Source organism: Manacus candei, unplaced genomic scaffold (assembly GCF_025592945.1).
Source record: "Manacus candei isolate 608988 ecotype Guabito, Panama unplaced genomic scaffold, ASM2559294v1 h1tg000003l, whole genome shotgun sequence".
Taxonomy (NCBI): Eukaryota; Metazoa; Chordata; class Aves; order Passeriformes; family Pipridae; genus Manacus; species Manacus candei.
Window position 1 is genome coordinate 6,406,563 of NW_026138051.1, and position 27,207 is coordinate 6,433,769.

The 27,207-nt window shown below is 41.5% G+C and overlaps 1 protein-coding gene across 4 annotated transcripts in view; it reads left to right on the forward strand.

The window, feature by feature from the left end:
* The first annotated feature begins 10,778 nt into the window (after window positions 1-10,778).
* The window catches only part of ACSL4 (acyl-CoA synthetase long chain family member 4), a 36,004-nt gene continuing 19,575 nt past the window's right edge, over window positions 10,779-27,207 (forward strand). For 3 of the 4 annotated variants that reach the window (XM_051787122.1, XM_051787132.1, XM_051787149.1), the window contains exon 1: window positions 10,779-10,893. The gene's annotated coding sequence lies outside the window, so the exon portion shown is untranslated. Of the gene's footprint in view, window positions 10,894-20,221; window positions 20,353-27,207 lie in introns of all 4 variants that reach the window. The other variant, XM_051787140.1, reaches the window with a different exon arrangement.

Genomic DNA, 27,207 nt, shown 5'->3' on the forward strand with positions numbered 1-27,207 from the left:
TAAGAAGGTTGGGGTTTTTTAGTAGGCCAATATAATGCAATGTTTGAAGGAAAAAAGAAAATACCTATCTTATGAAGATTTATTATTTTGTCTTATGTTCTTATCTTGGTATGAGATGAATCATGCAGTCAATGGTTCCTTTATTCACCCTACACCAGTGTATGCTTGCTAACAGTTTCCAGTAATAGAATGGGGGAGGCAAAAGAGTTTTTATTTTTCAGGTCTGTGTTTTCCAGATAGCTCAGCTCCTCTTGGCCTCTTTCGCAAACCTTAAAAATATTTACCACAGAGCTCTCTATATTTATCAGGATTCAGGGCTTGTGTACGTGTGAGCATTTTCACAGCTTGGCTGTTGCATTCATCATGCTTCAGTGCTAGGTGCATTTCTGTTTTTTCCCCTGGCTGATTGCTGGGAAGATTTCTTCCACAATCCCAACCCTGACACAATCTTTTCTTGCCCAGATGGGGGCTCAGGGCTATGGAACTCAGTGCAGGTGTGTTACCCAGCACATCATACAGTCGCAGTAGCAGATTTTTCTGTTAAGAAACTCTGACTAACTGTGAAAAAAGTCAGCCAAATTTTTTTCCTTAAAGCCTTCTTCACTAGAAACAGAGAGGGCAGAAACTGTAATGTGGGCACATAGCTCAGGAGCATGTCAGTGAAAAAATTATCCAGTAAAAGGGGAAAGAAATAACAAAAATACTTATATTCCAGCTTGAAACATTTCAGGTTATTCCTGTTTTTCAGATCCGTTTGCTGCTGTTTATAAAGTCCAAAGAGCACAAATGCCCACTAGATGAGCAAAGAAAACTCTAGAGGTTCAGCCACACAAGCAGAATAAGGTACAGTTTTCTCACTAAAAGATTCTTTAAAATGTTCACAATAACCCTATTTCTGTAATTTCTGTGAAATTCTGTGATCTGCAAATTACGTAAAGGAATCTAGGATACTTAAATTATACTTGGTATCTATATAAAATCTTCTTTTCTTTGAAAAAACAAAACAAAAAACCCAAAATCCAAACCAACAGGAATGAAACCTTAAGTCAAGCAGATGAGTGCAATTTATTATGGTGAACATTCAGCCAAAGCCTGTGTTATCTGTAGCATGACACACAGTTCTTACACTTTCACTGTGTGAAACAGTCAAAATGTCAGCAGTTGGTATTTTGAGACTATTTATTTTATAGAGATTGAAGTACATTGAGTTGTAGACATGTAGGCAGTACAGCCATGAACTAATGTCACAGAGCAGATGTGTGTGACCTTCTCAGGTGAGGCTCCCACCCCTTTGATCTCACATGGAGACACTGAGTGTGCATCAGTGAACACACCTCTGCTTCAAGACAGGATTTTCTCCATTGCCATATGTGTCAAACTCCTCTTCTCTAGAGGATTTTTTTAAGAGGGAAATTAGGCTAGACTTCTGCATTCTGCAGTTAACCTTTCATCACAAAATTATTTGCTTTTGTAATGGAGAACAAGAATTAAAATTGCACAGCAGGTGGCAGTCCCGGTCCTGCTTGATTTTAGCCTAGTTTGTACCCGGGAGGAAAAGTCAGGCTTCCAGAACTCTAGTGGTTACCACTATTAAACAGCTGTCCTTTCCCTTCTTGGAAACAGCTGATTTTTAGCAAAGAAATGGAAATTACCTGGGCCACTGGTCGCTGCCATACTACAAAGGCAGAATGGTTTGGGGGAAGATCACTTGAAAATAAAATCAGTAAAGTATGAGAGCAGCACAAGTCACTGGCAATTTGGGATAGAACCCGTGGTGTAGATGTAAGCTGTGTCAACAGAATGTCAAAATAAATGGTAAATCAAATTCTTGATAATCCTGCTTGTGTACTGCTCCACAGCCACCCCGATACATCTGCCTGTGAGCAGAAGCAAGAGGGTCCCACAGTATATTTTTGGATGTTGAATGGCCTGAATAATCTGAAATACTTTGGCTAAACTGCAAGGAGTAGAGCATAGTAGTGTAAAGCTTGAAGAACTGAGGATGCAAAATTCTCTAACAGATCTTGAAATTTAATTCCTGAAATGTAATTCTTCCCTCTCCTCTTCATTCTCCTCTTAATTCTTCCCTCCTTGAACCTTAAAAGGGGAATGTGCTAGGAAAAGGGAGGGGAGAGGTTCATATCTTCTTTGCAAATGGGGTAGTTTGTTTTGAAATGTCATGAATGATAATTCTCAGCAATTCCTCTCACCAGCTGCAGCATTTGCACCCTTTCTGTCTCCAGACAAGTCTAAAAACCATGACATTAGTCTTGAGTATTACACATCCTTGTTCACATCCTTGTTCGATTTCCTCGCCTGTCCTATGGGGGAAAAAGCAGGAATCCTTCTGGGAATACATTGGTCATTAGATAAAAACTTGACAGCATTTATTTATAATTATTTTGGGTTAATGGCAGGCATTTAAAACTTGATTTGCTAAAACTATTTGTTTATTTGCCTGAATGTGACTTTTCCCATTTGGCTGAGCTATCACCTAACACCCAGGGCAATGTCTTAGACCCACAGACTTAGGAGGTTATTAGGCTTAGTTGGTATTATTACTGTAGACCTCCTGAGGTATTGAATATGGCTTGCTTATTTTAAACTTTTTAATCCAGTATTAAGAGGAATTGCCATTAAGTTACACCATAGAAAAATAATAAGTCTAAAGTTAAATCTCGTGTGGTTGGTTCAAAACTGTTTAAGCCTCCTGTTCATCACAAATCCTCTAACACTTTTCCTGAACTCTGTGTCCTGGACTGACATTTGGGCTACTCCCAACTTTTCTCCTGCAGGGTGTTACTGTCAGTGCTGATCAATAATGCCTGAAGGAAAAATAACCATTCTGCTGTTTGTAGCCTTGATAATGAGGAGATAAGTGAGGCATCTCATCAGGCCCAGTAATATGGTTGGATGAAGTAATGAAAATAATATTCTAAAACTTGGTAAGACATGGAATTGCTCAGGCTGTTTGTTCAGTGGGTATAATGTACCTTTTGTTACCCTGTCTATTTTTGCACTGCCTTCTCATTTTCTCAAGCTGCTACAAGTCTTTTATGTGAGGATGCTTCTATTGTGTAATAATGAAGGAGTTAAATTATCTAGGTAGCATTGGCTAAAGCTGAAACTCCTGGCATCATCTTTCTTAACTATCATTGTCTGGTAAGAAAATAGGCAGGTAAGGAATACTGTTCATCTGAACAAGAAGAAACTGTTATCAGGGTATTTGTCAGCTGTGTGTAATACTGATACCTGGGCAGGCCTGTGGAGCCAGATCCCATGGCAGATATGGGGGGTGTCTGCTTTCAGGCAGTTTTGGGTTCTGAATACAAGAGGAGCAGGGGCAGAGAACAGCTCAGAATCCAGTAGTTCCTCTTCCCAACCCAGTGCCTGTGAACTCGCTGTCAGAACTCGGCTTCATTCACACACATTTACTTCTTCTACAACTACTACAACAATTATTTTTGCAAACAATTTGCATATATAGTGTCATGTGAATAAATTAAATAACTGACTCCAAGAATCAACTTGCAGTAGAACCACTGACAGAAACAAAAGCATAGTCCTTAGAGGTATTGTGTAAATGAAGCATATTCTATTAATATTTCTTGCCTGTATGACGTTAATTGTAAAACTGAGGAACAACATGTACCCGTAGGTAGCAGCCACTGATATGACAAACTGATTGTGTAAGTAGAATTCTCTTCTGTTTTCATGGCAAAAGGGAAGTCCATGTCACCAGTGTGAGCATTTAAAAGTCATAGTTTTGTTACCTTTACCACAGTGTTACAGACTGAATTTCACCTGGACTCTCCATTAAAAGTGCTTTTACTTTACAGATCTGAGTGCTGAGTCAAATCCTTGATCCCACAGGAAGATTTTTAAGCTAAGAATTTCAAATATCTTTTTGAAAGACAGTGTTAAGCAGCACTTCCCATCTTTGTCTGGCATTTCTGTTCTTTTTCATGGGCAGACATTCTGTGTACCACAAAGGTTATGAATGGAAACAGATCAATTTAGATGCAAAGATTTTGACAATGAAGTTACTATGCAAAGGAAATGTTGACTTGTTGACTGGAAAATGCTATTAAGAATGTAGGAACTTGTTACTCTGGCATCTTTGTCCATGTAAGCAAGAGCTTTTATAGACCTAAGTGGACAGGAGAGGTAAAAGTTTATGTGGGGAATGTTTTGTGGGTGACTTCTAAACAATCTGAAAAAGGTGACCAAGAAAAAAGAATCATATTTTTCTTACACTGTTTAGTGTAAAATGCAAAATCTCTGAAGGGGTCTGTACCACTACTGCAAACTGTGCATGAATAACACTTCTCTCCTGGAATTTGTGTTCCTTTTTCAATGGTCCACAGTGCTATTGAGGTAACTGTGCTGGGCTGATGGCAAACAGTGCAGTGATCAACCAACCTCTGAAGAAAGAGGTTGAGCTAGAAAAAACAAGATATGACTGAAAGATTTGCTGCAAAGGTAGAATTAAAAGAATGTAATTTGAATTCTGTCAAAATCCTGACTTTTTTGACAAGCTGGGTAAATGAGCTTCTTACAGGTACACTGTCCAGTAAATCATGACAGAAAGCTGCAAGACTGTCTTGTAAGGGCTCCCTTGCAAGTTCAGGAACAGGCTGAGACAGAACTGCTGGAGCATGTCAGGGCAGATTGGCAGCTTGCTGTAATTGAGACAGGATGTGCAGAGTATTTTAGTACGGGAAGGATACCTGCTTGCTTTAAAGCATATACAATACTTGTGTCCTTGGGCTAGAGTTTTGTGTTGAGGCTCCATCATTTTACCCTCTGGGCACAGCAATCTCTGAAACAAAAAGAGAGTATATCTGATGAAAGCAGGATTAGTTTGTACTGATTCTTATAGGGATTTACAACCATGGAAACAGATGTTCCAAGAGTCATTTACAGATTGTTTAAAAAAAATCACACACAAGGCTGTTCATAATAACAAGATGACTTCATAAAACTTGTATAAGTAGATTGCCAATCTATTACCAAATAATTTTCAGAAATTTCTCTTAGATGTAATTTTAAGTGAATAAGTATAGAAAAGAGCTCACAGTTCGTCAGTGTTAAGGACTATTTGTTATTTTTTTTGCTTTAAGAAATGAAATAGCAAAAACCAACAGAAACACACCATTTAATCTTTGTGTAATAGATGAATTGTTGCATAGGAAGCCAGTTACTGTAAAATGAGTAAGTATTCCTTTCTGCACCAAACTATGGTTTGGGCACGAGATTAGGTCTGTCCTTCATGCAATCTACTGATGCATATTTGCCCCTGAGACTTACAGGAATGACCACAAACAGATAAGCAATAAGTTGAGTCATTCTAACCTTACCAGCAGTACTTCTCACAATAGAAATTCGGAGAATTATGTGCACATGCAACTGCTCCCTGTGAGAATTATATGCATGGGAACATCACAGAGAATATTGCTTGTACTTCCCTGTTTCATGTACCTTGGAAATGCAGTGGAAGTGGCAGCCAGCCCACAGACACACATGCTTAGGACTTGTGTTATTTTTTGAAATAGAGTATTGTATTTTTATAAAAATTGAGCTCAGATGAAAAATTGGAACAGAGTTAACATGAATTTTTTTTTTTTTACTATCTAAATTTAAAAAAATTATTGTGGAAAAAAGTATCAATTAGGAGCTGTCCTTGCTGTTTCTATCAAGACAAACTTCTGCCATCACATATGTAAATAGAAAAACTATTGAGGTCAAGGTCCTCACTGAATTTTGGTCTTTGCTGTAATGAATTCCCCAAATGGTTTCATACTAAATTAGGGCATCATATTTAAAATGCTATGATTCCTTTAAAGGAAACTGTAATACTCAAGAGATATTGATGATGAAAGTTTGGAACAGACTGGAAGAAGACAATTTTTTAGCCCTAATCTATCCTAATCTAATGGGCTCTTTGTAGTAAGTCTGGCTTGTTGTGGCTGTTAATTGTGGTTGTGCACTTTAGACTGGATCTTGTGAAAATTTACATAAAACATTTCAATTTTTATACCATTTCATTTTATTTCTTTTTAATGTCTCTAGGCAGCACTAGAATATATTTCATTATGTGACAACTACTCAAAGTCTTCTTTGTTCAAAGTTCCCTCTAAAATCCATTTTAAATCTAGTGATTGTTCTACTAATAAGACATGTAACTGTTTGCACCAACAAAATTAAATTCAGAGTGCCACATCTTTCCTTAGATTTATTGTGGTATAGATCAAAAATATCTCTGTCAATACTGCTTTCCCTTCTTAAAATGTATATTCTCCAGTCAGGCATTCCTTGTTCCTACTGCATCCTGTTTGGGATCTAACACTCTAAGGCTTTGCTCCAGATGGGGCATTTCAGTGTTGTCATAAATGGTAGAACAAGAGAACAGTGCAGGTGCATTCCCCTTTGGCTTTGTGCCACTCTCAGTGCTACTGCCTGTGAGTGCTGGTTGGACCCAAGATCAGTAGATAACGGCTTGGAGAAGAGAATTATGGGGGAAAAAAGAAAACCAGAATTCATGAGCTCTCATTGCTCTGGTGTCTTGAAGCCTCAGCAGGCAGAATGCTACTGTCAGGCATTACCTCTGGAAAAGGAAGTAGCTCTAAACATGGCACACATCTGAGCAGGTAATGAAGGCGATGTTTTTGCAAAATACAGGTGTTATGTGCAAGCAGGTACATGTTGCTGCTTCATGCATGGAATATGGCTTAAACCAATTATGTAATTACATCATGCAAGTATATGTTCAGTACTTGCAAGCTGCTGTTCATTTTTCTACACAGTGACTCATAGTGAGAAGTCACATTTGTGTACCTCAGGGGAACAAAACTGATTACAGGATTTCAGTTCAGAAAACCTATCAGACTTTGTCTCTACTTTCCCTCTGCTCCCTCCCCCAAACACCCAGTATTTTGGCTGGAGATGTAATAAGGGTTTTTTATTCTTTATGTAAAAATATAGAAATCTGTTATTCTATGACATTTGTTATAAGCAGATTGCAGATAATATTTGAATCTGGTTTCAGGTATAAGTCTAAGGGGGGAGTGGAACTAGCTGAACAAAAACCATCAAAGAACAAAACAAATCATATGTTTGGAAGCAGCCCCTTCTCTTAAAATGCCACACTTTATTCACAGCCATCCTTCAGTTCCCCCTGCTTGAAATTCCTCCTTGGAATGCACTTCTTGGGAGAGATCAGTAATCCTTTGTGACACCAAATGTGTATGACTGACTGCTAGGTTGGTTTTGTTGTGTTTTCTTTTAAAACCAGAGAGTTGGTTTAAAAAGGTGTGGAGTGGAAAGAAGTGCGTTAGTCCCAATTGCAGAGTTAAAGTGTAGGTCCAAAGTGCTTCAGCTTTTGCTTTCTTTTTAATGATGTGCTCTAAGTTTATTGAGAAATAGCAGAAATACAACTGAAAACAAAAAAAAAGGAAAAAGGAACACATTAAAATTTACCGGCCTGAGATAAAACTCAGGCAACTTTTCGGGGGGAGTCCTTGCTCCAAAATGACCGAGTTGTGTACAAAGTTGTTTTCTGTTGTTTTGATTCCAGCTGTACACTCTGTGAAGAAACAGGTTCGTATTTAAGAAATAGCTGATTTCACCAGCCACTGCTCGTAATATAAATAAACAATTCACAAGGTTCCAGATACTGATTTACCACTTAGATAAAAAGTGCTAACATTATGCAATCCCTTTGCTGATATCAGCAATGAGGTGAGAAGCTGTTGACTCTCTCCAACCTTGTGCTGAATCGTGGCTGAAAACCAGAGACTTTCTAGACCTTGGCTTCCGTCTCTCCTCAACACACCTTTCTCCTCTTTTTGATTTCTGTGATAAGGATGGAAATTAGCATCAGTACAGAATGATTTCACTGTCTGGGAAGTGCTGTTGTACTCATCACATCCCACAGAGGTCATTGCTGGGTGTTTCTTACTGGAAAAATACAAAGCACTTGCAACACGGGAGAAAATGAGAATCCTTCCAGTCAGATTTGGTTTTAAAGATACCGTGACTTACTGTTATATAAAGGCTGTTTTAATTTTTGTTTGAAGACTCCTCTAAAATGTTTGCAAAGACATTTCAGACATCTTATACTGAATGTCAGCTTCCTGACCATAGGCTTTTCTTAGCTTGCTGTTTTGAAGCCTTTGGAAGTATCACAGTTATCCTCAAGGTGTTATTGATTGACCATAGATTTATTTTTAAAAAGAGCAAATGTTTCTGCTTCGCTTTCAAAAAAGAATGTTTGGAGGCTTTCGAAGAACTGGTTTAAATGTAAGTATTTCTTATGACAAACAAAAGAGCAACTTCTACATCAGTAAATCCTATGTAATTCAAGTGGGCATTTGCATACCTGTAGCTGCAGAAAAGGTTTCCCATGGTGATGTTTCTAAAGCCTCCACAGAACAAGGTATATTTGACTCTTCATCTGGACACCTTGTCTGTAGTAAGTTTAACTTTAGGACTCATTATTCTAATGATAACGTGACAGGTTATACTTTCACCTCAGATTGTAATTAACCAAAATTTGTTTACAACTTTGCTGAGATTATTAGTTTGACCTGGATGTTCATCCTTCTGAAACAGACAAAGCATTTTTTTGAGCATCCCTGACAGCACCACTGAACCTGGATGTCAGTCAGCGGTGCCTGGCCTGGGGACATGATGGACAAACCCTGCAGGCATCAGGGTTCCCCACTGAGCTTCTTGCTGTGGCACAGCTTTTTCAGGGTCAAGAAGAGGTTGATGAGGAGGTCCCATGGCTTGGTGAGGTCTCCAATAAGGAGGGCATAAAGGGAGAGGTGAGGGGAGAGTTCCACTCAGCAGAAGTGTACAACCTGGAGCACTTGAAATCCATGTGGGAGCAAGGACACACAGTCTGCAGTAAAGAGATGGAAGCTCCAACTTAAATTTATTGGAGGCACTGTGAAACTGCACCTGGAAAACATGAGACTTGTCAGCCTAGAAGAGAGATGAATGAGGTAATAGTGCAAAGAATCTGTGTTACAAATCTGTAAAACAAGGAGTGGCATGGAGACAGTTCAGAGAGAATAATAATTCATGGTTAATTAATGCAAAAGTCAGGGCACATCATATGGAAGTACCAGACAGAAAGCACAGAACTTACAGAAGTGATTTCCAGCCATCATGAAGTTCCTGTGGAACTACATCAAGCCATAGATGCTGGAAGCTTATATGGATTAAGAAAGCAATTGTATTTTTCTTCCATTGTCTATCAAGAGCAGAAATAGGCTACATCCAGCTCGAGGTCTCTGAGCTGCAGCAGCTCTTATCTCCCCAGGGGCTGGCCAGACACCACCAGAAACAGCATCGTGTTCTAACTCAGGCATTGATCTGACCCATTGTGGCCTCTCCAGTGCTCCAGCTGGCTTAGGCACAAGACATGCTTCCTTACACACTAGCCAGATGCATCATGGTAAATCTAAGCTCAGTTAATTCAAGACTTAAGACTATAGAGAGTACAAAATAGTTTTTCTTACCCATGTACTGTTTAAGAGAAAGATTTAGAAAATAGGCTCATGTGTCAGCCTTTTAGTTGGAAAAAAAAAAATCGTGGCAAGTTGGTTTGCCCAACCTTTCCAAAGTATTTTGGAAGGTTAGATCAAAAAAGTATTTAGTCTGCATGAAATAGATATGCCTTTGGGCATCTTGTGCAATCCAGGTCCTCTCATTAGTGATGATTTGACATTAAGCAAAGCAATGGGGTTTGAAACAAATTAGAACAAAGTGAGAGTATAACACTGCCCCAAGTGTCATATAGTCCAAGCAGAGCAAAACCCACACAGTGATTCAGCTCAGCCTCCATCCGAGGAAGTGATGTGCTTTTGGCTTCTCTAAGAATGAGAATTATTAAATACAACGTTGACATTGCATGTGCAGTTGTTGGCAGAACATTTTAGCATCCTGCAAGGTGTTGTCTTTTATGGGAGCAAACTCCTGTTACCAATTATAGCAATGGCTTGTTTGCTAATTTTGCTTTTTCACACTCTGTCCCAGTCCATATGGGGCGGGGGAGGATAGTGCTGGACTTCTGCTTGGCATAGATGGAACATGGAATGTTTCCTCTTCCTTTAAATGTTATTAAGAAGTGGCATTGTCAAAAGCAAGTTATTTTGTGCCAGTTCTCTTCTGAAGAAGCCTCAGACTCCAAAACATGAAAAACCATCTGGCAAACTCTTGCATGAATCATGGGGATATTTGTAGCCTCTGGCTTTTTGAACCACACTGTGAGTAATCCCAGTTGCTCTCGTCAGCGCTGCCGCTTAAACGCATTTCTCCTGTTCTGAACAAAGACCAAGGGGGCCTCTGCCTCCGCTTTGGTGGTCTCCAGTTTGTCAGGAGACAAAAGTGGGATACAAACCTCTGAGCTGTCTGTTCCAGCCTGAAAGATCCGGACCGGGGGCCTTGCTGCTCGCGGCCGGACCCGCTCGGGAGCGCAGGGGCTGTGCCCGGGGCTCCGGGTGAGGGCGGGGGTTTGCTCTGCCACGTGCCCGTAGGCCCGAGAGCCCCTCGGCTCCCGGGAGCTTTACACCGCACCAACAGGCCCCGCAGCGGGTCAGGGCCCGCGGCCTGGTGTCCGTGACACCCCTTCCACCCACTGCGAACCGGGAACACCCCGAGACACCCCGAGACATCTCCGGAGCACCGACCAGGACCGGGGCCCCCCAACCCCCGCCCGGCGGGGCCCGGCCCGGCCGCCCCCGCCCCTTCCCCGCGCGTCACGGCGGCGGCGGGTGGATTGGGCGGCACTGGCGGCAGCGAGCGGGGCTCGCTCCTCCCCCGCGCCCTCAGCCATTTTAGCAGCCGGTACCGCCGCCGGTACCGCCGCGATCTCCGCCGGCAGCGGTGAGTGTGGGATGGCCGGGGAAGGAACGGAACGGGCCGGGCCGGGGCAGAGCAGCTCCGGTGCGGTGCCCTCGCTCTGCCCCTCGGCAGCATCTCGGCGCGGCGAGGGGCGGGAGGGTCGCTCCGCGCATGAGGACGGGCGAGGGACGGGAGGGTCTCCCCGAGCACGGGGAAGGGATGCGGGGCTGGCGCTGCCCCCGGGCCAGGTGGGCCCGCGGGGGCTCCCAGAGGGGCGGGGGCGGCCGGGTCAGCCGGGAGGGAGCGGGGGTTACCCGGGGTCAGGTCCCTCCCTGCGGCCGCGGCTCCCGGGGGCCGGGCCGGGAGGATGTGCCGGGGCTCGGCGCCCCGGTCCGGGCGGGCAGGAGCGGCCCGGGCCGCTGCCCGGAGCGGGTGCTGGCCCCAAAAGGCAGCCCGGAGGTGCCGAGCGGGAGTCGGGTCGGCGGCCCCGGCTGAACCCGGGCGGGAGCGCCGCTGCCCGTGCCAGCGCAGCACCGGGCCGGGGCTCCGCTCGGGGCTCCCCCGCAGCTCCGGCTTCTCCCGCAGTTCTCCATCCCCTCCTCAGCCCGCGGGGCCGAGCGGGGTCGCTCCCGCCGTCGGCCGGACCCGCTGCCGCCGCTCCCGTCCCTCCGTCCCTCGGCGCCGGGCGGGAGCCGCATCCCCGGGCGCTGTCGAGGCCTTCCCGGGGCCCTGCCCGGTGCCCCGGCGGGGCTCTCGCCCTCCCCGAGCCCCCCGCCCCCGCCGGGATGCAGAGGAGGAGCTGGGCTCGGGAGATGGGCTGATGCTGATCAGGAGAGGTGATTGCACCGCTCAGCGCATGCTTCTCTGGGCCACGTCACAGGAGCACCTGTTAGAGGAGAGCAAGAAACGGGATGAATATTTCTGCTGTCCTGTGATAAATTTTGCTTTTTGGTGTTCTACAACATCCACTCCGTGCATTTTTGAAGATAATTTGGGAAACGAGTGCATGTGCATTGCCCAACACCCCTGCCTCGGCTGCACAGACCTCTGCTGATCTAGTGCTGCTGTTTGCCCAGTAATAATTTTAGCATATAGTATAGCATATAGCTTATAACTTTTGGGAAAACAAAAATTAAATATGAAAAATTAAATTATGTTAGGAAAAAAAAGAGTTATAGTACTAAATAGTTCAGTGAGGATGCTCAGTAAATATAGATGGAGGTTACAGAGAAATTTGGTGTCAGTTAAGGATTGCTTTATATAAAGTAAATGGAGAGCTGTAGTCCCTGAGGGTGGTAAAAGAGGATTGTCAGGGTAAGGATAATGTCTGTCCTTACTTGTTTGCTCTTCTCATCTTGGACTGTTGCAGCATAAAAATAAGAATATGACATGCTTTGTCATTTACTGTTGTAGACAAACTTGCAATTGTGGTCTTGCCAATTTCAAGGGCAAAAATTAGCAAATAAAGCCACAGACAGGCCATAGAAACATATGATTTTTTTTTCCTTTAGATTCTACTGTTTGATCCTTATGATTTGGCATCTCAGACTAACTGCAATGATTAAAGCCATCGTTCTTTTTTTTTTTTCTGAAGATGTGAAAATCTTAAGTTTTAAACAAATAAATCTCCAAACCAATTTTTTCTCCCAAATAAGACACAGTTAGCCAAGTTTGGTTTCGTGCTTTTTTTTCTTCTGCTTTTTGTGCACGCATACAAAGTTTGTATTTCAATGCAGTTCTACAGAAGCCTTAAATATTTCCACATAAAAGTTATTTTGGAAAATATTTAATGCATTTTTAACATAGCTTTCATTTCTTTGTATTTATCAGTTCCCCTTCGTTGTTGTCTTAAACTACAGAACTGTATGAACTTAAAACAGACGATGTGCCCCCAGGAACCCTCCTGTGGTGAGGGTTTCATGAGGTCTACACTATTTGGGTGTTTGCATCTCATGCAAAATTTACTCATGTATGACCTTTAACACTCTGGAACATATACTGCAAGTCTGCTGATTGAATAATCCAACAGCAGCAGCTATGAATTTGCAGCATAATTAGAGTTCAAGAGATGACACCTTCTCCTGTAGTAAGGGTTATGCTTCAGCCCTTTTATAACACTAGAGAAACCACTCTGGAGCCAATCACTACAGCAAGGCATTGCATACAGGTATATGCCAAGATATCTGTTAAGATATATATCTAGTAAAATAGATACAGCCTCTTTTAAATGAAGTTAATATTAAAATTAAATACCAAACAGTAGCCTGAGCCAAGTAAACATGCAAAATCTATTGAAGTTAATGATAAATAGAGTTAGGTAGTTAACTTGACAAATGAATGAGGGCTTGTTTATAAGAAAGCTCTTCTGAATAAGGCATTGCTTAAGCTAAAAAACAGTTGGAGTTAATCATTAAGGGATCTTCATTGTGTATTCCACTAAGCATGTGGTCACTGTGCTTCAGGACATTTGTTTTCTCAGGAGAGAAGGAAGTTGCATGGAAGGAGGAAAGCAATTTCCTGAGAAACAAAATTTACAGTTTTGTTCCGTCTGTTCATAGTTTGGAATGCTATTTAGATGGTGCAATGTCTTCCACCTTTTTTGTGGAAGGCATATCTCAAAAGCTGGCCACACTGTTTAATTTTCCTGCGTTATAGAGCAGCTGCAAAGTGACTGCTTTGGTTCATCTTTGTTCCAAAGTTGCCTCTTGTCCTCCTTGTAACTGAGGTTGCTCTCCTTCACATTGCCATTTGGAATAGACTAGCTGTATAGAAGGAAAAGCTTAAGAAAGTATTTCTCCTCTGCTGGTAGAGCTATGCTTTACAGTGGATAGGAATTATTAGTACTTTGCTGTTCCTTTTGTTTCCTTGTTTTTTTGGTTGGGGGTGGGGAGGGGAATTAGGAGTGCCCGTAATCTGCTGACAGTCCTAGAAACTGCGTGTTTCCTCAAAATGTTGAACTCTGCAGACAGGCACATACAAAGGAAAGCTGAACACAGCACTGGTTATTCCTTCTGTGGACACTCACTCAGAGTAACTTATTCTACACTGAAAGTAAAACACATGCTGGGACTGGTGTGACAGGTTTCTGTCATGATCTGTGGTGGCCATGGAGCCTGACAGCACCAGGGCCCTTTCTTAGACTGTTCTTTGTGGTCTGAGTGGTGGATGGGAGGACCTTGCCTTAATCCTGGATATGCTGGAGCTGCAAGTTGTTTTTGCTTGTTTTATATGGACACGAACTAAAAGACACTGTATGGAAAAAGACTTGGCCAGTGGCCAGAATTGCCTGGGAGCTGTGGCTTCACTTTCCTTCTCTGCTGAAGGTCCTAGTGGGACCTGCATTGAGCTCAGCAGAAACAGTTGGACAGAAATTAAACTACAGCAAGTCTGCTTTCCCAGCCCTGCTTCTTCTCAGGGCTATCAGTTCCTAATACCTGATACTTCATATAAAGTGCACTCATAGTCAAGATACAGCTTTGGTCATGTGCCAGATGTGCATAACACTATTTACCTGACCAGGTGCGTGATACAGAGGTTAGGAATGAATGGTGGGGGTGGAAATTCCTTGTGCTGTTGTTGTTGCCCTAGATAGGAAGCCTGTCTGCTGTTGGGGTTACTGTGCTGCTGCTGACCTGTGCTGCCACGGCCCAGAGGAGCGTCTGAGTAAGGACTGAGTTGGGGGCTGGCTTCAACTTCATCTTCTTTCTTACTGTGAGTGAGGTGAGACGTTGGAACAGGTTGCCCAGGGAGGTTGTGGATGCCCCATGCCCTGGCAGTGTTCAAAGCCAGGTTGGATGAGGCCTTGAGCCAGCCTGGTCTAGTGGAAGGTGTCCCTGCCCATGGCAGGGGCGTTGGGATGAGATAATCTTTAGGGTCCGTTCCAACCCCTTCAGTTTCTATGTTTCTGCAGGGGTTCGATATGAGGGGTGTTCGGTGTGGGTGTGAGGCGTGTTGGTAAAATTGGCTAGAGAGTTATTTGTATCTCAAATATAGCAGTTAGTTATATCCCAAATATAGCAGAAAACTCAGAGGCACATTGAGCCATTTTTCAGTAAGGAAATAAATAGTACAGGCAATCTGGGGAAGTGGAGGGGAAGAACAAGCAAGGAAAGGTGATTGTGGGCATTGGACTGGGAGGGGTGGGAAGTGTTTTCCTTCAGCCAACATGTTGCCAGATTGTCAGTTTGTATAATGGATGATTTTTAAAGCTTATGTATGTGAATTGCTTAGGATGGAAGTGAGGTTGGAGCTGCTGCTTCAAAAAGTCAATGTGCATTTTATTTGCTTTGCTTTTGGATTAACAGCTGTGTAATGTGAAGGATGTGAGGAATTGTTTCCCTCTTTCTTTGCTTCAGATAGAACTAAGCACGTGGACTTGCCACTGAAATCAAAGAGTACTTTGCACCTCAGTAAAGTGGTTTTAAGGAATCCTAGATATTAAATTTTATTTAGTTAGTTATTTAAATTTTTGCATGGGTTTTATAGTACAGTTAATACCAAATCACTGGATATTGTACATCTGGGAGTTTGCTGGGCTTCAAGGTGAAATATCTTTATCTCCAAGGTAGAGATAAAGTGATCCACTAATTATCACAGATTTAAGAGTCTCGGATTTAAAGTGATCCCAGGTAGATCCTGAGTTATCACTTTAAATCCGAGACACTTAAATCTGTTATACTTGAATACCACTGTTGTTCAGTGAGGACAAAACTAATGAACTAGGACTTCCTTCAATTTACATTGCTGTGACTGTTGATTTCCTAGAGTGTGTTACTGTTTCATCAGTAGAGCATCTTTTTTTAAAAGCATCCTTGCAACTTGCCTATTAGGCAGTAGATTTATATTTCTTTTAAAGTTCTTATTTATAAATTCATTGGTCTGGCAATGGCAGCTGTTAAGTGTCAAAACCCAGAGCAGAATACCTGTATGTACATCTGTTTTACTTTAAACTGTGTGATGATGCTGCAGCTCATCTCCTGATTTTTGCTGATCACTTCTAATGCCCATATTTCCAAGCGCTGATAATCAGGAATGTTCTATAGCATAGGTGTATAATGGTACTTAGAATAATAATGTTTATATTGATTTTTTAAAAAACTAGGTATGCTTGAAAGCCTGTGAAATTAGAAACAAGTTGACATGGCAAGGACAGGCTTAAAATAGCACATTACATCCCAGTACTTGTTCTCTCACAACTTATACTAATTAAAGAGATGTTTAAATTATCATTTGAATAACACTGAAGTAGTGTTCTGTTTGAACTCTCCTTACTAGAGAAAATAGGATTTTAAGTGAGCAGTACCAAGACAGTGACAGAAATGCTTGTGTACAATTTCTTTTTAAAAAGTTATTTAAACTTATTATAAGTAAATATTTTTAAAGTCATCCGTTAATGACACATTTAGCCTACCCATTGTACTTTTGCTGTAGCATAAGCATGGCCAACATGTAAAAGTTTTCTTAACATCTAGCTAATGGTTATGTTTTGCAAAAGTACTTATTAGGTCTGTAGAGCAGACCTGGGTTTTGTTTGTTTCTTTTTAAACTATTTTACAATACAGTGCAACCCATTTTAAGGTGAAAGTAGTATTAGTACAGTGTACTCTGATCTTTGTTTCACTTAGCTATGTGCTCCACTGAACTGTGTAGCATTTTAAATTTAAATGACACTGAATACCTTCTAGGAGACACAGCAGTAGATTGCAGGGACATGAAAGGATGGTTGTTTTGTTTCCTGAGCCGCTGTTCTGCACGTTGTAGGCCCCAAGATGTGCATCCTGCGCCGCACCTGCACTGAGGTTTTCCTCTGTACGTGCACTGACTCCATGTCAGCAGTTTGGTGTCTGGTTTATGATGCTGCTTGTTTGTGTGTTTGCTGTGTAACTTTGGAGAAGTAACTTGAGTGGTAATAGTGCCTTTAGCTGAGATTCCTACTGAGTGCTGTTCTTCCATGGAAAACACAGGCCTCAGGAGAGTGCCATGGGTGCAAGGCTTGGCTCTGGCAGTGTCAGTAGTGCCCACTAAGCAGCCGTGTGGGGTTTGACATCACAGGGATTGTGTTACTGGGGACTGAGAGCTTAAACACCTTCATTTCTTTGATGAAATTTTGACCTTTAAATGACACAACTGAAAACAAATGTCAAGCATCCACGTGCTGCTGCTTATTTCACCATGTATTTCCTTCCATCCCCACACAGTTGTATTTCAGCCTCTGCCCACCAGGCCTTTGGCATTGCTGTAAGTGATGCACCCCTTGTACATCACCTACACTGCTCACTGTCAGAGATGGAGGGTAGCACATAAAATAGCTGTATAACTGTAAGTGACCCTTAGGCCCTTTTAAGGGCCTTGTTTGCACAAATCTCACTCACAGATCAAGAAAAATAGAGGAACTGAATAAATTGTAATATTAAGTATGGGATACCACAAAGAAAAATTCTGTTCCCTGTTGGTAGTTATCAGCATGTTTGTATTTCCCAGTTCAGTTCCTTGGAAAAGAAATATAAAGCAAATAAATGATTTCTGCAGAGCACACGTGTGCCCTGAGGCACCTCTTTCACAGCTGCCAGAGAATCTTTCTGCAGACAGCAAGAACAGCTTTAACACTTGTGTTAGGTTTGCTTTAACTGTCTGCTAGTGCAAGTGAATTTTTCTTCCTATCCCTCAGTTGCACAAAGGCTTTTACAGAGAGAAACATTGCCATGCTGATATATCTGATAGGTTTTCCTGTGAATATTTTCCAGCATGGCCATGTCTTGCTGTGGAACCCAAAGGCCCCCAGCTTTGGAGGGGCTGACACTATGCCCAGTGCAGGCAGGTCCCACCACAAGCCTGCTGTAGGCATTGGAGAGAGCCTGATGTTCTTCGTTCCATCATCTCTGCTCTCCACAGCATCCACTGGACACACCTGTTGATTTCTGTCCTTGCATTTTTTATGTTGGGTGCTCTGCTCTAACATAAGAGCTATACCTCTTGGTTTAGGATAAGATGTACTGATGAGCCTGAAATTCAGTGGTCTTTTAAGAGAAACCTAAAGTTGTGCTGTGTTTCTGGAGACTGAGCAGCCAAGTTGCTCATTCTACATGCAGCTTACTCAGCTCAATAGCAAGCTTCAGATACCACAATGTTTGCTAAAACAAGAACTTTCTCAAAATAAATAAATTTTTGCTTCATGTAGTGATTGCTTATCTGCCTACAAGGCTGATTAAAGATTTCAAAATTTACAAAACAGTAACTTACTTATTATGTGTGTTTCTGTGCTCTAGGAGCCACCTGTACCACTTAAACCAAAAAGCACCCTAAGATGTGTTTAGAGAAACATCAGACTGCAAATAACGAGCAGTGTCAGTTCCTCACACTCGGTGGCATAGGAAGCACACTCACTGTCCCGTTAGGCAGGTACTGCAAAGTGTTTGATGTAATTTCTCAGGTTGCAGTTCACTGTTTTATTGCTCATGTTTGGGGCAGGTGGCACACAGGGCAGAAGGAGTCTTTGCATATTTAAATGAGTGCTGATATCAGTGTCCTGTTGGGTGTGTTGGGCCTGAAGGGAGCTGGGTAAGACTACATGGAGCTTGTATTGTCCTTCCAGGTAAGAGGATGCAAGTATCTTGCTGAAAAAAAAAATCAAAGCAAATTGATGTAATTGGTCAGATTTACTGGAACACTTCACCTTACCCAAGCAATCCAGTGGGTGCTTTGTTGTTTCCTCTCCAGTAGTCACACACGCAATAGTTTTTGAAGAGATTATTTTAAGTTCAGTTTACCTAAAGGACTTGATAAGTAGAATACACAGTGAGTCATTCTTATTAAATGTTTTGTCTTGGAAGCTAGAGGAGTTGAGCAGCCTGTGGAATGGCACTACTTCAAATATTCTGGTTAAGGTTGAGGAGCTGGAAGCTGCATATCGTGACACGCTGAGTGTTGGCTCACAGCAAAACCCCACAAATTTATGAATGAGGGCATTTGTTTGATAGCTTAAGATGACAACTTGGCAGCCAGCTGCTTTTTTCCTGTACCACAGAGCCACTTTGGATTAGGAAGATTACTAACTCCTGACCTCCCACAAATAATAAATTATGCCTATTAAAGTGTTTGGGAATGTATAAAATGAATCCGCAGTAAAATTTTAATAAGTGGTTGGGAATGGAGGAGTGGGTGGTGGGTTTTTATTTGAGTGTTTTTTGGTGTTTAATTTTTTGGGTTTTTTTCTTTCAATAAAGATAAAAGTGGGCTAGTTTTCATGCTATAGCTTCTGATTGCCTTTTTTCCCTAATGCACTTCCGTGGACACACTAAGCTTGTAAAGGCTGGGGCAGCAACAAATTGCTGGAGGCTACTTTGTTCACCAGTAGCTCATTTTCTGTGTGTAGCTCTAATTTCAGGCTTGGTTAAAGTTCTTATTACAAAGCTACAGTGCAAATAATTCTGTGTCAGCCAAACTAAACCAAGGTGATGCTGCCACCCTCGCTGTGCCACTTGTGTGGAGCTCTGTCACACAGCCTGTGCAACTCAAAGCTTATATATAACTGGCTGCCTGCAAAATCTGCAGCCCAGAGGAACAGCTGAAGTTCCCAGAAGCCCAGCTGGGATCACCACAGTCCAGATCTGGACTGAGTTAGCTGCCATGAACCTAAACTTGACTCAGACAGAGAACCAGAGGGCTTCTTGCACTGTATTCACTTCTCTTTTGGAGTGTTACACTGAGGTCACGTTTGTGTCAATTCAACAAAGAAATTTGCTGAAGTTGTGTTGCATCTTAAAAATTGCTTCAAGTACTAACTTCTCTAGCCTCTTTTCTGTTCCTAATATGGTAGTTTTTGTTTTGGTCTTCTTTCACAATGAAAACTCATATACTTAAAGAATTGCAATACTGTATAGGTAAAGTGTAGTTTTATAACAGTATTTTCTATAGCTTTGAATGTTATGTAGAAGAGTTGAGACTAATTCTGCAGCTAGTGGGATTATCCAATAACAGTAAAGTGATACAGCAATAGAAAGGAAAAATGAAAGAGAAAGAAGAGATCCTAGTTTGGGAGGTATGTTATCTTTTTGCACCAGATGTAGAAGAAGGAAGGATGGAGTAGTTTCTGTCTGCCTATAGTAGCCCATTAGTTTGTCATTTTGCATATTACTTTCCATGAAGAGAGCTGTATGTACTGCTGATTCATATAGTGTATTTGCACTGGGTAATTTAATACTGAACTTGATAGCCTTGGTTTTGTGCCTTTGTTTGATAGATGTGTTTGATTTTCATTATGAAAATGGATAATCTGTTTATTTCATAAGCATGGAAATGCTTTTGTATTTTTATGAGCTCCACTGTTTGAACTTGGTCAAAAGTGCTTTCATTATGAAATGTATCACCACAGGGAAGAGGAACAACTGGAAAGTGAAACTAAGCTTGCTGTGTTTAAATAAAAAGCAGACTGAGAACATGGAGCTGGAACAGGGATTGGAGCAAGTTTATGCCTTAGAAGACTATGGAGAGCATCCTGTTTGTGTGAGTGTTCTACTTTTTGCCCTTCTGGCATTGTCACTTCTCCATCTGGCTGGGCTGTTCCTGCATGTCTTTAAGCACCTATGCAGTGACCATTACAGCTCCATGGACTCAGCTGAGGAAGAGAGTGTGTGATAAACAGCCTGGGAGTTTGTCTGACAAAACTGAAGATAAAAACTCGTTCTGTCCTTGGGCTGAGTGCAGGTTATTTGAATGTTCAAAGACAGTCTGATGAATGATAATCACATACACAGAATGGTCAGAAGTAACTGTAAGCCTCTGTCCAGATCATGTTACCACACCAGCTGTTTCCTACCTTTGTGATTCATGGTCTGTGCCCAAACACTGGCAAGGTAAAGGAGAGGGTGTTCTATTCCCTGAAAGGTCATAGTAGATAAGATTTCTGTTTCTCTAAGGTAATTCATTGGTGTTCCTCAGACAGAACAGTTAGTGTAATAAAGTTGTTACATATTACCTCTTAGTTTATAACTTTCCTTATTTAGCTGAAAATGAGAAATATTTTTGTAATGTGCATAGCATTAAGTAGATTTATCTTTCAGAACGTTAAGCTTTGAATACTGGATTGCAGAAGCTTTAAACTTGAGGCTTTAAAGCAGCTTTAACCTAGAGTACACTTCAAAACTTTTTGTCAGGCACAGTGTTTGGCAGCGTGTTGCATCATTCAAACACCTGAAGGCACTCAGAACATAGAGTTTAGGTGAAAACTGAAAATGGTTATGAGTTTCTAGTGGTATCCCATGACCTAAAGTAGAGCACCTGAACAGCCTGTTCCATGTTTGCAAGGAGCAGGTAGTGTTTTGCATTTATACAAATGACACCAACAACCAACAGCTGACAAAGCTCTTATTACCAAGCCAGGGAAAGTTTGGGTTGAGTGGTCTGTTTAGATATGGTTTTAACTTAAGAGTGTGTAGAATTTTCACTATTTAATGTTTTTCTTTTCTAGATTTTTCATGAGTTTGCCGACCTACTTACCTAGAAACATTTGAATTGCAGTTGTGTTCAAGGCAAAGTGACATGTTTGTGTTCTAGCGAGCAGTAAGACTGACAATAACTAGGGAGTGGGCACTTAAATAGCCCTTACTCAAACCTTCCAGTAGGAACTTTGTCCTCCCATCACTGTAGTGATCAGTCCAAATATTGACAGACTTGAAGTGCATATTTTTAAGTTGAATTAAAAACATTTTCTGACAACGTTAGCTTTTTGAGTATCACTGCATTTATTAATAAACTAAATTATTATTTTCTTTATTACTAACCGTGAATTGTTGTGATACACAGTGTCATACTAAAGATTTTTCTGTCCCTTTTTTCAGAACAAAAAGTTCCTAAAAATAAGTTGAAAGAATGGTCAACAGCGTCAGCTTCCTCTTCAGGCTTCCTTCAAAATTTAGGGCTGAGACCACTTTACTGTCTGTTTAGTCTGGTGTTGCAGGAACAGTTCATTCTTCTACAGTTGCTACTGTGATTCCAGCTTTACTCATCTAGTTATCTAAATATTTCATGCCATCGGGCCCCCCTCAGTTTTTATGTTTCAGACCATGGAGATTTGAACAAATCCCTTCAGGAAGCTCTGTGGCTGTGCTAGTGCCCAGCTGCTGAGGGGCAGGACATGTACACAGGCACGGTCATGATAATGTGGCTGTGCAGCTCCTTGGCCAGAGCCAGCTGCCAGCTCAGGCTTGGAGCTGGAGCCTGGACAAGTTCGTCCTCTGTTGCTTTGCAAAAGCTACTTGGATGTTTTGGACTAAGAACATCAAATGGTTCTGCCCCTGAAAATGCACACCTTAGACAAACACTTTTGTGTCTATAAATAAGAAGTGCAATAAATGTGCCTTCCTGGGTATTGGGGGGTGGTAAAGTTCAAAACCTCGCTGGTTAAAACTGCCTCAGAGGTAGTTTTTTTCCTCTATTTTTTTTTTAAACTTCTTGAAGAATTGTGCTAGTTTCTACCTTGCTCTGCTTAGTATGAATGTTTGTGTTCAGACTACTTTTGAACAAAATAGTTTTTAGAGCTGTGAAATCTAAAAATTTAAATGTGCACTTTGCCTTACAGGAGAAAATGTAACATTTGTTTGGTCACCTCACTTCTTTGAAGTGCAGATAAAATCAAAGAGCTGTTATGATGTACTAAATAGTGAGATTGCCTTCTGTGGTAGAAAATGCCAAGTAACGTACCTTAAAGACATCTCGGACTATCATAAAGCACATGAAAGTATCAGAAAGCAAGTTCACTGACAAAAAGTTTAAAGTCAAGTCAGCAGAAAGTTGCAGTACAAATTCCTGTCTTAGATAAGTTACTACTGGGGAATTCCACATGTGGATCCAGAGAGGATAGATATCTAGAGATGGATCTAGGTGTGTTTGGCTAAGAAGTGATGGGGTAGGTTCAACATGAACCAAGCAATAGACTGTGCTAAAGTTTTGTATTAAGACTACAGTAAAATTCAGTTCCTTAAAGATACAAAAAACATCATCACTCTTTCACTGGAAGATACTCTGATTGTGCAAAGGATTAAACTCTGCCTGCTCCCCATGCTCCTCATGTTTATTGACCCTCAGAGCATTTGTATTGCACAATGAAAATGAAAAATAGAGATGACTAATGTTTGAAATCTCGGGGGCCACCATCTCAAATGACCATGGGTGGGGACAGTTTTCTTAAACTTGTGTTTTCGAAGTGCACAGCTAATCATCTGTATATCAGAACATCTGCAAGGAGAGAATTTCTGCAAATTGCAAATAAGAGAGCCTAATTTTCTATTTTATTTTTTTTTGATTAGTCACAAAAAAAAAGGGGGAGGAATTTGCATTTGAGTGTGAGCTTCTAAGAGAAAAGAGAAAGGGTATTTCCCATCTGTGGCATTCCTCTTGTTGACTGTCCCCACAGAATTTTGAAAAACTCATAAAAACCTTAGAAAAATCTCTCCCAGCCCCCAAAACACTTTTAGTAGGCAGAAGTCTGCTAATGCAGTACATGAGGAGGAACATTTACTCTCCCCCTTCCCTTTTTAAGTATGTAAATAATTTCACTACCTAAATTACGACCTATGTCTGAGAACAAAGCAACCTAATGCCAAGGATGAGATATGATGGAGTTTCTCAGAAGCAATAAAGGTAAATGTAAAATGGTGGCAGAATTTCTTGTCAAAAGCTGAAAGCTGAGGAGCCAGTCAGGTTCTCTGAAGGAATATGGAATGTTGTTTAGAGCTTCAGCCTGTTACATTGCACAACAGCCACTCTTGAGAAGACATCTAAAGAGAAGTTCCTAACCAGGGGAACTGCAGTGAAAGAAGAAGCTGCTGTGGCTCCTTCTGTGCCTGCAGAACACGGATTAATGCTCAGCACTCTCAGTGGAGGATTAGGATGATCCCTGTCATTACACTGCCTGCTTCCCTGCCAAACTGTACTTGAGCTCATGCACTTTAACATTTGACTGTTTGAATCACTCCTTTCACAGAAAGGTTAATACAGAGCAATGCTGCAAGACTTCAGGAAATTTATAAAGAAAGGAAGTGGCTTTTGATGACTGGCGGTTGTGTTCGTGTTTCTAAGATTTGGTCAGATAAATCTATTGCCTAAATCCTATTTAAAAAAGAAGGGTTCAGTGTTTAATTTTTCCTAACTGTTGTTCTTATGTAGTAAGAGATTCCTGTTACTATTTTGTTTTATCTTGGAAAATGCCATTTTAATGTTAAGTCTTGCTAATGCGTCATCACGAGGGTACATAGAATTCTTCCTACGTTGTGCTGCACAGATGTTTGGTAACATTCCAGATTCAGAGCCAGGAAATAAGTGTTAATATTTAATCTGTGCACCTTGAGTAATGTCATTAATGAGCCTTTTGGCTTGTTGGGTAAAATAGTATTAATATTTCTCCAGCCCTAATACTATGACTTGATCAGAGTCTGAACTTGAATGTATGAACTCAAGGAATCAGTGAAGCAGCTGTATCTACCTGGCATAAGTATAAATCTATTGTCTCTGGATAAATTTTTAAAAACTTTTACCCAGGGAGATTATTTCCTTCATCTTCATTTGCAAAACAAAAAACACCTGATGTCCTAATTTCCTTACTTTGTCTATATGATTATTATAGGGGAGATGAGCACCCTAATTCTTAAACAATCTCTTGTCAGTGCATATGTTCCTGGTGGTTCTCTCCCTCTACTCCACTCTTGTGAGACCCCACCTGGAGTGCTGCATATAGTTCTGGTGTCCTCAACATATGAGGGACATGGAACTGTTGGAGCAAGTCTAGAGAAGGCCACATAGTTGATAAGGGGACTGGAGCACCTCCTCTATGGAGATGGGCTCAGAAATGTGGGGCTGTTCAGCCTGGAGAGGAGAAGGTTGTGTGGAGACCTCACAGCAGCTTCCAGGATCTGAAGGGGCCTACAGAAAAGCCAGAGAGGGACTCTTCATCAGGAACTGTGGTAACAGGACAAGGGCAAATGGGTACAAACCGAAAGGGGAAATTTAGGTTAGATGTTAGGAAGAGATTTTTCACTGTGAGGGTGGTGAGACACTGGCACAGGTGGCCCAGAGAAGTTGTGGATGCCCCAACCCTGGCAGTGTTCAAGGCCAGGCTGGATAAGGCCTTGAGCAACGTGGTCTAGTAGGAGGTGTCCCTACCCGTGGCAGGGGGGTGGGACTGGATGATCTTTAAAGGCCATTCCAACCGCTGATCATTCCCGGGTTCTGTGGTTCTATGACTTGACTCCCCGAGTGCCCAGGCCGTGCCCAGAGCACAGCACAGCCGGCACAGCCGGGCCCGGCCTGTGTGAGGCAGCGCCACAGGGAGGGAGCTCAGGGACATACAGGGCAGGGGCTGGACAGAATTTAATGAGGCAAAACTACCAGGTGAGTCTACAGGAAGGACTTTCCCAGTTCAGGTAGTCTCAATGGACTGTTTTCAGTTGTGGAATCTTGCCTTGGCCTTTAGCCTTTTCTGCCTTTGGGGCATGCAAACAGCTCTTACCCTTTCACCCAATACTTGCTTGCCCTGGTGTTACAAATTAGGAGAGAGTTTCACACCGGGCTGTTGGATAATCGAGAAATACTGGGTCAGTGTGGCTGGGCTGGCTTCCATTACAGTACTTACTGCAGCAATAGATGTTTGACACTTACAAATGAATTTATTTTTTTTTCTGATTGACATGAAGTGCATGTGTTCTGAGGCAGTAAATGGAAGCAGTGAATATAAGGGACAACAATAATATTTTTCTTGAAACCAAAAATAAATTTGATCTTTATTAGTAGCTAAGTAAAACATTGTATTCACTACTTTTTAAACAGCAGTAAGAGAAACATAATTTCCTAATATACTTGTGGTTTTGCTATTTCAAATAGAATGTATATATTTAAACAGGGAGCATCGACTTTCATCAGAATCCACTGTAACTGAGCTTCCCCTCTCCCTGATTTTGGGCCATTGGTACTGGTATTTACACTGTACAAACACAGTGAGAGCTCTCAACTCTCAGGCTTTGAGCTACTATTGTAGTGCCAGAGCACAGAAGTACTTCTGAAAGTTGGTTAGGTTATCTCTGGAGTTTTCACTGGCCTTTGTGATGTACCAAATGTGCAAGAGGAAAATACGTAGAAACCTGCTTGCGAGAAAGTAAGAAAAATTGGACTCATGAACCTTTTTTCTACCATGAGTAACTTGCACTAATATTGGTGGAGTTTGTTTTCATAAAAACACCGACATGATGTAAAAACTGAATCATTTCCTTTAGTTTTTTTTCTTTCAGTCTTTCTAACCCGAATTGCATTGTAATTAGCCACAAGATACTTATCTTATTGCTCTTTCATCACAGTCTTCTAAGCTGTAGAAATGTTCTATCATTCTTGTGTGTGCCAGGTATAAATCTGGAAAATCAAAACTTGTAGAGAGCCTCACAGTATGCACTCATCTGTTTATTATGCTTAAGTGTGCTGCATCTTCCTGGCAATGTGGTATTTCTCAGTCTTTCTGAAATTTCTTTTTGAAACCCCAGCCTCTTTCAGTCCTAGTACTGGAACAAGTTCAGGATGACTAGATGCTGATGGAGTTCCCTTCCAAAAGCTGACTAACTAATAACTCATGTACTTGTTCAGGTCAACTCAAATTTTTTTTTACTGTGTAAAACCACTTTTCCACTTACGAATTCTGAATGCTTGCTGTGGTTTCCAAAATGTTTAGATCTGCCCAAATGCTAGAGAAGTTCCAGAAACAGTTGTTACTTATTCGTATGGGATTGTTTTGGAAGATTTCAGAACTTCCTGAATGGAGTCAACCGTGAGTATTTATGCTAAAGTCAGAATTGTGTCTCCATTTGAAGTTGGCAAGAGCTCAGTTGCAAAGGAACCAGACTTCCTCCAGTGTTGTTTTTAAACTGAAAACAACCTGCTTTGCAGATTCCAGTTTTCTTCACAAACTAGAACACTGCCCTTTTCCTGTCTAATGTCATCTTTGTTACTAGATGACTTCCCTAACACAGCGTTGGAAGTAGACAGAAAAAGAAGTTGTGTTTTCTTCTAATCATGCTGTTACATAGTAAATTGGATCCCTGGCAAGCTTTTTAACACCAGCAGAAGGACAATAAGCACTGTTGTTCATATACTTGCAATATTTAACCTTTACAGTGTTTTAGGCTTGGGCTAATTAAAACCTTTCCTAGTGAAGATAATAATTTGCTGCCTTATTAAACTGCATAGGATAAAATTTCTAGCCACAGGTACTTCTTTAGGTTTTGAGTTACACTTAGAAATTCTAGTAGTGTGTGCAAATGTTGAGCTGATTCTGTTCTGTCTGAGCAGTCAAATGCAGAGAAGATTAGGGCATTTCCTCCT